Raw genomic sequence first — 9212 nt, 5'->3', positions numbered from 1 at the left:
TGATAGTGTGCATATCGTACTTGGAGAGTGCGGACCAAGAAAAGATTGCCTAAAAACCACAATAACCTTAATTGACTATCATACATGCCATGCACTTTAACATGCGTTCAAATCTAATAAGACTGATTTTTACTGCTTAGAGGACGTAAATAAATTTTCATCAAAAACTCATTTGTCTCCAGACCAATTCATTATGATTAAAGTTGATAGTGCTTACCACATGACGTCATGGTAAAGTGTTTCATCTAGACGAGAAACTTAATGCTGTACTGATAGAGAAATGCAGGGATTGAGTGCATAACAGGAGGAAGACCCGGTACTACTAATGCTTTAATGTTTTATCAAAATATAGATTCAGATCCAAGGACAGACCATTATTGGGAGTTTGGCTGGCAGATGCCATTACAGCCATAACGGTTTGAGTGAAGAGGGTGATACGTACGTTGTTTGTGCCATATGTTCTGTCCATGCAGACAACCACCGCTACAGCTCACAAATACGTCTCTCCTACTTTGTATTTGTTGTACACAACAACACACACAGTTAAAGCTTCGTCATGTAAATTGGGCAGAGTCTGGTTAATATCAAGATGACATTATGGCAGGCACCTGGCCACCGATCTGTGACAATATCACCCCTTGAAGGGGAGACCAACCGAAGTATGAAGCTAGTTCCCTGAATCAGCAACCAACTTGTGTCATAGACTATTACGTATTTTAAACCGATTTGTGATCCCTTATTGGGAGTTAACGAAGGCGCTAGCCATTGTCGGTACCTATAGGAACGGTGTCTTTAGAGTATTAGTTCAGATTAGTGCCTTTATTCAGAACCAAATATCTTTATTCGTTCATATCTCCGTTTTTTAACGAAATCATTTTCATACGGAGGTGGGGGGTTATGCGATCATACCTCGGATCGTCTGTACATATCCAACAGCGGGTTTGGTACGATGAGACGGCCCGACGTAATGTATATTGAAGTCCACAGCACTTCACAGCTGCAGGGGTTGAATAGCTATCACATAAGTGGTTGTACATATCTTCTGTACAGGCACACGCTTAAAGTCTAACCAAAATTAATCTTTGAAAAAATCGTCTACGTGCTAAAAGCAAGAGACAATGATAAAATACTGAAATTTATCGTCAAGAACATTGAAAAAACGAGATAAGTTTCAGAGACAGATGTTTACGAGCAATGAACCCCAAACGTTCTTCAAACAAAAAGTAGTAATAAATTTAGTCCAAGGGAGCATCTACAACATGTACGCTAGATACCAATGACTTATATACATTATATATAATGCCTGTTTATTGCATTGAATGTCCTTTCCAACAAAACCTTAATTACCGATTCACAATATATTGGTCGTATAGCTTTAAGTGCCAAGAACATTGGGGGAATAAGATTAGCTTAATGGGCCTGGCTAGCTTTATCAGCATTTTGAAATAATGATAAGATAAACATTGGAAAAGGGAACGATATGAAACATTTACTTATCTAGGTACAAAGACGTCTATTTTTAGCGGAGTTTCTTTGATGATTTCACAGAGAAGTCCCATTTCATTTCCGCTACGCAAAGTCTATGGCGGGAGTAAAACCTAGTGATGTCTCTGGATGGATTAATAGTCTAGGACATTGGGATAATAAAATTGTTATAACCTTCAGCAAAGTGCTCCTAAAACTTTATAGCCGGTATAACCACCATTCGGTGCAATACACTGTTAAACTGGTTACTGCGCAAACCGTTATGTAAACACTGTGTTGTTACAATACGGATTTAATGCCAAGGGCGTTGGAAGAATAACATCGGTTCTGGATTGCAATGTTTCTCAGGAAAGTACGTGGCGATTTCAGCACAAAAAAACTAGAAATCCCTTATTGCGACTTGGAAAATAGACAAGGTTTATGTCCTCTTTACTATTGTTGTTTATTGCCTGAAGGAATTGTCCCAATTCAAACTTTACTGCCAACTCACAAAATACACGACAGTCCGAAAACCCAGGTTAAGTTATCGTGGCAATCAACCCATATCTCCTCCTTTGTTTGCTTTATTCGATGACCAGCTGATAGCTAAGGAGCGCATTTACATCGACTAGAAATTCCTCTGTCAGCTGACTAATCAGTATGTATTGCCTGTTGTCTTGCTAGGCAGCAGTAGGGCTTTATCTCGCCCTATTCCCATTGAAGCCACCATGTTAACTGTGAAATGACGATTAACTTAGTTGAAGACAACAATATTGCCATAGACAAAATGTTAGATTTCTTTGCATCGTGTGCTTTAATATTTCCACGTGCCTCGGTCGTATTTTTTTCATTTTATATAGCTTTGCGTCTGGTGAGACTGATTGATCCCGATGATTGCCTGATTGATTTTAATAGTCATTGATTAAGATTAAAAGAGACTGTCTCTGGGGCGAAGGTAAAGCAGAAATTAAGTTCTGCCTACCAAGCCAGAGAATTGACAGCATTAAACAAAATAAAACAAACATTAGATACACATCTGTTAATCACACAAACTTTTTTAAAAATAATTTTCATTGATTTTCAAAGAAAAAGAAACACATGCTCACACAGACTTTGATGTAATTATTGAATTCATGGTTTACACTTATCAAACAAAGGAATATGAAAGAATATAGTTTCACAATACTACTTAATAATATTCTGTCTCTGGTGCCTCGCCCATTTTATGTTATGCACACCTAGGTATACTCGTAGATCGTGGCAGATTTTACAGGTAACGAAATGCAACTGTTTGAAATAAAAAAAAATTGTCTCCCAATATTACGTGTTTTCAGATGCAATGGCACTAGAGTAGGCACTACGACATTCATAAACGTTTTATACTCGCTTGTATACTCGCCTGGATCCTTACATCCAATTTACAGGTTTACAAGGAAGTTGGTAGATGACCGGTAACATCATAAACTACATTTGTAGCCATGTCTTAAACTTGTACAGTTTGTGGTATATTGTTGATTTTATACCTACTAAATGATAGATTGGTATTGCGTCTATAGCGTCGGACTTATTAGGACCTAAGCTTTCATTCTGAACATGCCATAAACTTCTTCGCCGAACGCTACGTCATGTCTTTCCGTGGAGTGGCAGAGTATACCGTGTGTGTACCCACGTGACTATGATATAAGTTATGTCCGCCATGTTGGATGATTAAATCTAGAAAGGTAGATCTGAATTACATATATAATGACTTCATTTCAATCTTCATTCTTCCATGTTCAACAAGCAAGAATGGTTTTGACGTCACGTACAATTATCCAATGAATAATCCCTCCTTTGATAAGCACAGCGTGCCGCAAGCATGTAACCCAGTGTATGGTATCGGAGCTCAGTTATTTCCTGTTTCTCAATCGATTTTTCTGCGTTCCTAACGGAACAAATCGTTTCTTGGGTTGTGGAAGATAAGAAAACCGGTTTACAGACTTTCCTGGCTCCAACACATGCAGGGACGATAAAGACCCGGGAAAATGATAAGAACATAATGACCGACTATATGGTGTAGCTAATGCTATAGATAATGCGCATAAGCACAAGAACATTTACACCCTGGGTGGGGGATAACATTGCAGCGCAAATGAAGTGTAGCTAAAGATCACAACAAAGATAGAATGAGCCTGTAGGTAACATAAGTGAAGCATATTTAAACGGAGAATCGCAATCTCGACGAAACAGAACCGGTAGCTATAGGCAGAATCCGGGCCTACCTTAACGCCCCCATACTCATTGCTCTATAGAAATGCCTATGGCAATAGCAGCATAGCCTTAAGGTGTGGTCTAAAGTCGGTGCAAATGTAGTATGTATACAGAAGATACGGCGTCGTTTGGCCTTGTATGTGACCCAGAATCCTACTGAAGTCCGCATGAAAGTTTCCTGGTAAGTCCAGGGGAAAGTTTCTGTACCTGTGCATTTGTGAAGGATAGGATTAGGATTTGTGAAATTTTCTATTGTGTGCTATCACCCCGGCTTATACCTTTATGTTTCGAGCTTACACAGGCAGAAAGTCTGGTACTGGCTTGACCTTTCCGCAGTAAATCGAATCACGTTTTTATTATCGGGCACAGATGTGGCCAGAGATCAGCCCCGTGTAGTCGTGCTTTACCGCCGTGCTGTCTGCGCTTCTCCATTCATTCTCCAGACAGCGCGGTCGGTAAAACCGGCGGGTCAGCAGGAAATTAATGGGGTAATTTCCGGCGGTTTTCTCGGCGTTTCCTACGGGGAGAGAGCCAAGGAAATTCGTCGATTTCCCGTCGCCATCCTGTTCCGGTTCTCTTCGTGGTGTTTTTACTTGTCCGGGGGGAAGTCTACCTTTATATCAATAGTTTAGGTTTAGTACATAACTTCAATAGCTCAGCGCTAGTACATAAACTCTTTACTCTGTCAGACTCTCCAGTCCGAGTCAACTCAAACGGAACACAAGATACGTCATAGCCCCGTACCAAACCTGCCAAGTAGCGATAAAGAGACGTAAAAAGACTGCAGGTAGACTCCATAAGCGCTTGAGGCACGTGCGGGAATCACCACATACACTCTTTTATTGCGTTCTCAAAGTCGTTTTTGTCAAGCAGGAAAAGTTAGTCAGGGTGCTCATGATTTTGCCGTCTATGAGGAAGGAAAACCTGAGTCATTCAAAGGCAGGAGAAAGAAGGAAGCCCGGCAGCTTGAACGAGGTTCCAGACAGTGGTCTTGACATTTATGCTGAATAGGCCGTGACTAGTCAGTGCCTTGCGGGAAAGGTCATTATAAAACGTCTTTCAATTTTCATTAGCATGTTGGCTCTGGATGCAAGCTTCCGTTGATACTTCTTTCCGTTGATACTTCTAGCCTCTTTTACACCGATGTGACTTAACGTCATGGTAGGACGCCAAGGACTTTTGGCCAATCACAGGTAGTCACGAAAAAAATTGAAACATCTAAAAGTTGTACCTAGACATATTTAGCAAGTTTTCAGACTTCTTCTTTTCAGGAAATTGACCAATGTTAGCTTAAGTGGGTTAGGATACATTACTGCTATGGCTGTCAAAGCAGACAGCCGGGGATGTCCGACTTGCCCGTAGTTCATACATTACACGGGAAAGGGAATTATGGCTAGCATCCAAATGCGTATATGTGTAGGTCAGGGGTGTAGCCAGCACCTGTCCTTCAGTCCTTTGAAGGAATTTTGCAGCTGGGAACTGAAAAAAAGGTTTCCCCATTCCGTCCCCTGGGACAGACAACAATTGATATGTAAAGATATAAAAAAAAATGAAACCTATGTGTTCTTCTTCACCAAAACAGATGCCATTGAACAGCTTAGTCTACAAGCAAAATTTGCACCTCAAAATGCAGGAAATAGTGTTCCAGAGGGTCTTGATTTTAACATTTTTTTTGGACCCAGACCCCCTAGAAATGACAAGCAACGTCACGCCATGCCTTCGGTGCTCGATAGGATTCCCATTCAAAATCAAGGGGACTGAAAATGATTTCAGGCTGGCTACAACCCTGGTGTAGGTGACCTACATGCCCTTTTCTGGAGACCATAGTCATTTAAGTTGCACGCAATTCGTAGCTGAACAACTGAAATGTAAGTTAAACGTTTAACGTAATTGGTACAGTCTAAGTACATGGTGATGGCTAAAGCCAGCTAGCTTGCCACACCTGGCCTAACGTGTTATTTTGCCGCTGAATTCAGCCTGGAGCATTGACAGTAAGCTTCCGTCACACCCACATCCTTGAAGGTCCCCGGTTGAATGTACCGCCTACACAGAAATGACAGTGCGCTACGTTTGTGCGTGCGAAGTATGTCTCTGTCGGGAAGTGATAAATTCTCACTCATCTGTGCCTGGGTTTCATTTTAAACGTGTCATGTATTATCTGCTTAGGCACGTGTTTAGGCACCGGAGAACAGACTCAGCACTATTGTTGATTTAGAGCGTGAAGGCATTTGACACATGGGAAGTCTTCATCTGCTGGGTCTGACCTATGGCACACTCTCTTGTCATCGTTTGAACTTGAGATGACTAGATCATCAGGGATCATCGGGGGCTTGTTGCTCTCAATACGGTGCTGGTAGCATAGCACATCCGGTAATTTCATTAGATCACGTTGGGGGTGTTTTTACGTGGTTAAGTTACATGGTGCCCTCAAATGCGCCATGTTATGTCTGGAGAAAACGGAAGACTCCTCAGTTTCAGGGCTCAATGCTGATTGAAGTTGTAAAGAATGGTCTGTTATTGTGGTATCCTTGTAAATACCAACTTGTTAGTTGCTGGTGTGTCTCGAAAATGTTTTTAAGGAAGAAGTAACACGATGAAATGTGTCATGTGGCCTCTTACTGTAAATCAGCTAGACCCGTGCTTCGTGAAATTGTATCACGTACTTGTATGACCAAAATCTACCCGACCAGACGTTGTCCACTTCGCGATTCGGCCAGGTTGTCTATATGTTTTCTTTTTCATTGGGTTTGCATATTTAGATCTTTCCCATTTGCCTAGCCTGCCCAGGAGTCGTCAACTCAAATGAAATGGATGACAAAATTCTCCGCAGTCAAGCAGCAAAGCTGCTAAGCGGCGATAAAGAATCCTTCAGGCACACGTGGGATGGACATATACCTTCCTTTATGACATCTTCAATGTAGTTTCTTCCAAAGGCCATAAAGATTTACTCTATTTGTAGGTCATCCAAGGACGGTAGGCAAGTATAAGTTTACTGGAAGTAGAGATCAGCAAATAGTGAAGACGAACAAAGCATGACCTGTCAGTGCCGGTAACCCCCCTTACCATACAGTCAGGACCTTTCCAAGACTCCTGACCAATCTTCAACGGAGATACATGTAGGTTTTTTTCTAGTACCAACTTAGCATCCAATCAGAATGAGACTAGTAGTCAACCTCGCCGACCAAGTCTCAACCAAAGGGGATCGACCTTGCTCACGACTAACTCTCAACCTTGTCTAGAAAAAAGGCGACAGGCCACCAATGACCTAGTCCTTGATTAACACAACCTAGTTCTTTCATTTACCCAACCTGTGTTTACTAGTATTTAAAGCCCTGCTTATTTCAGCAACCGAACCAGAACACCCATTCCCCTGCCCAAAATGCCCCATACCGAACCTGCCAAGTGGCGATAAAGGTACCTTAAGGCACGTGCAGAATGGACATGTGCCTTCCTTTATGCTGCTTTAATGTAGCTTCCCTTGTAACAAACGCCGCGATAAAAGGGGATTTTGCCGTCTACTGGAAAGGCAAGGTTGGAAGGAGTGCAAGAGCTGGGCAGACTATTTGATTCATCGAGAGACAACAAAATAGACTAAGAACATATATTTGATGCCCTCTCAGTCATATGGTCATACATTATATCTTCATATCTGTTTCATTAAAAATAGTTTTTGAGAGCTGATAGTAAAATGACTTATTTCATGAACAGTTTGTTCTTCCAGGCCACATGGCGTATTATTCATCCCACATTGAATCGAGTATTCGTCGTGATAAATGACAATTCAGTACAACCCTGCCGCCCCCCTCCCCTCCTAGCTCCAGGTGTTTAATCACTGCAGCAGGACCTGTCTTACGAGAAGTCCTACACGGATTGACACGCGCCTTCTGTCAGATCTGCCGTCCAAAGAAAACACAGATGTGACTGTTTCATGTAAACCACAGGAGATTTCTCTTGAACAGGGCTACATCAAAAGTAACTTTAGGAAGATCGCGTGGCGTAATCAGGAGCGTGTTTGGCTCAGGACCTACAAGTCCCGGTTTCTAAGCCTGCCATGTCACCGATCCTGTGTACTTGGGAAAGGCGCTTTACACGACTTTACCCCCTTCACTCAGGTGAAAATGAGTACCTAGTTTTGGTTAGGGACGTCATTCATACTCCTTCGGTTAGGACGTTAAATTGAGGTTCCGTGTCTGGGGAGAGACACACTCCTCGCATGTTAAAGAACCAACCACACCTTCGAAAAAAGGTTAGGGGCATGCGCGATGGTGCAAATCCTTCTGTCAGGAATTGGTGATTTATTTCAGATCATCCGAATTGAGACCTGGCGAACCTCCGTCTCGTATCAGCCATATGTAATCATTCACTTGGACCCCAGGAAGAATAGTGACATATCAGTCACTAATGTAGATCCGAATCAAACCAAACTCAGTGGCGAACAGAATCACAGGACTTTGGGAGGGCGAAATTCCTCCTAGACGCAAGCCTCCTGTACCGTAGGATTTCAGCACATACGTTTCTTCTTCTCGAGGCAACCATTAAAACATTCATGAGTTTCAAGTTCACCGACAAAGGAGCGGCTCTGGCCGCAATGAAGATCTTATCTTGGCACAGCTTTCAGCAGTTTTGGCAGGAGATTCTTGTGGGAGTTCGTCAGATATTCAGAACTGCCGGAGGGGGTTGTTGAAACTGTAGGAACAGTGTTTTGTGGTATCGGTGCAGATCACTGCTGCACCATTTCCCTCCGTCAGCCGATACACAGACTGGCGAATGTTTGCTTGGTTAGTATGTCTTACATAGCCAATCAGATATAGGAAAAACAACACTTGACGCCAAGAAGGTGGCAGAGGGTTTATCTACGATATCTCAGATATTTGGTTTGGACTTGTTTTTCAGCGCCTTGCTATGGTGTTTTCAACGGCTTGAATTAACGTTACCGATTGATACCAAAACACTGAAACACCAAAGAGAAGGTATACTCAATTATCGGAGACTGGACTAGGATTCAGTTACGCTCACGACGGACCTGTTTTTGATGGCCTGTGACGTTTCAAGATTTTTAGCTAGTAGTGTATTATTCTCCCCAGAAAAGGGCGAAAACTGACCATTTCGCAAATTTAACGAAAGGCATAAACCGATTATATGCTGCTATAAAGAGGGGGGCTAACATATAGGCCAAATGACCATTTTCGGAAATTTGGAAATGTGTTGGCAGCATTATGGCACCTGTTTTGAGCTATGTGCAGCATGTTTGCTGCCTTGAAGGTTGTTAGTAGCACCATCAGATATGACTAATTCATTCTACCATTCAATTTGCCACTAGACGGTGTAAGTGACCGCAGATAGGAATCGTGACGGGTTTCCTGTGGGAAGTTGCGGTTCCAAGTCGGCCGGGCACCGAGCCAGACGCCCACAAACCGGGGTGCCGATTACAACTGGCCAGGTCTGCCATTACCATTTATAGCAATTAGGGCCCACACGGACACAAGTGTGGGGCGTTT

Source organism: Branchiostoma floridae, chromosome 9, assembly GCF_000003815.2.
Source record: "Branchiostoma floridae strain S238N-H82 chromosome 9, Bfl_VNyyK, whole genome shotgun sequence".
Classification (NCBI taxonomy): Eukaryota; Metazoa; Chordata; class Leptocardii; order Amphioxiformes; family Branchiostomatidae; genus Branchiostoma; species Branchiostoma floridae.
Note: the sequence above shows the minus strand (reverse complement) of the source record.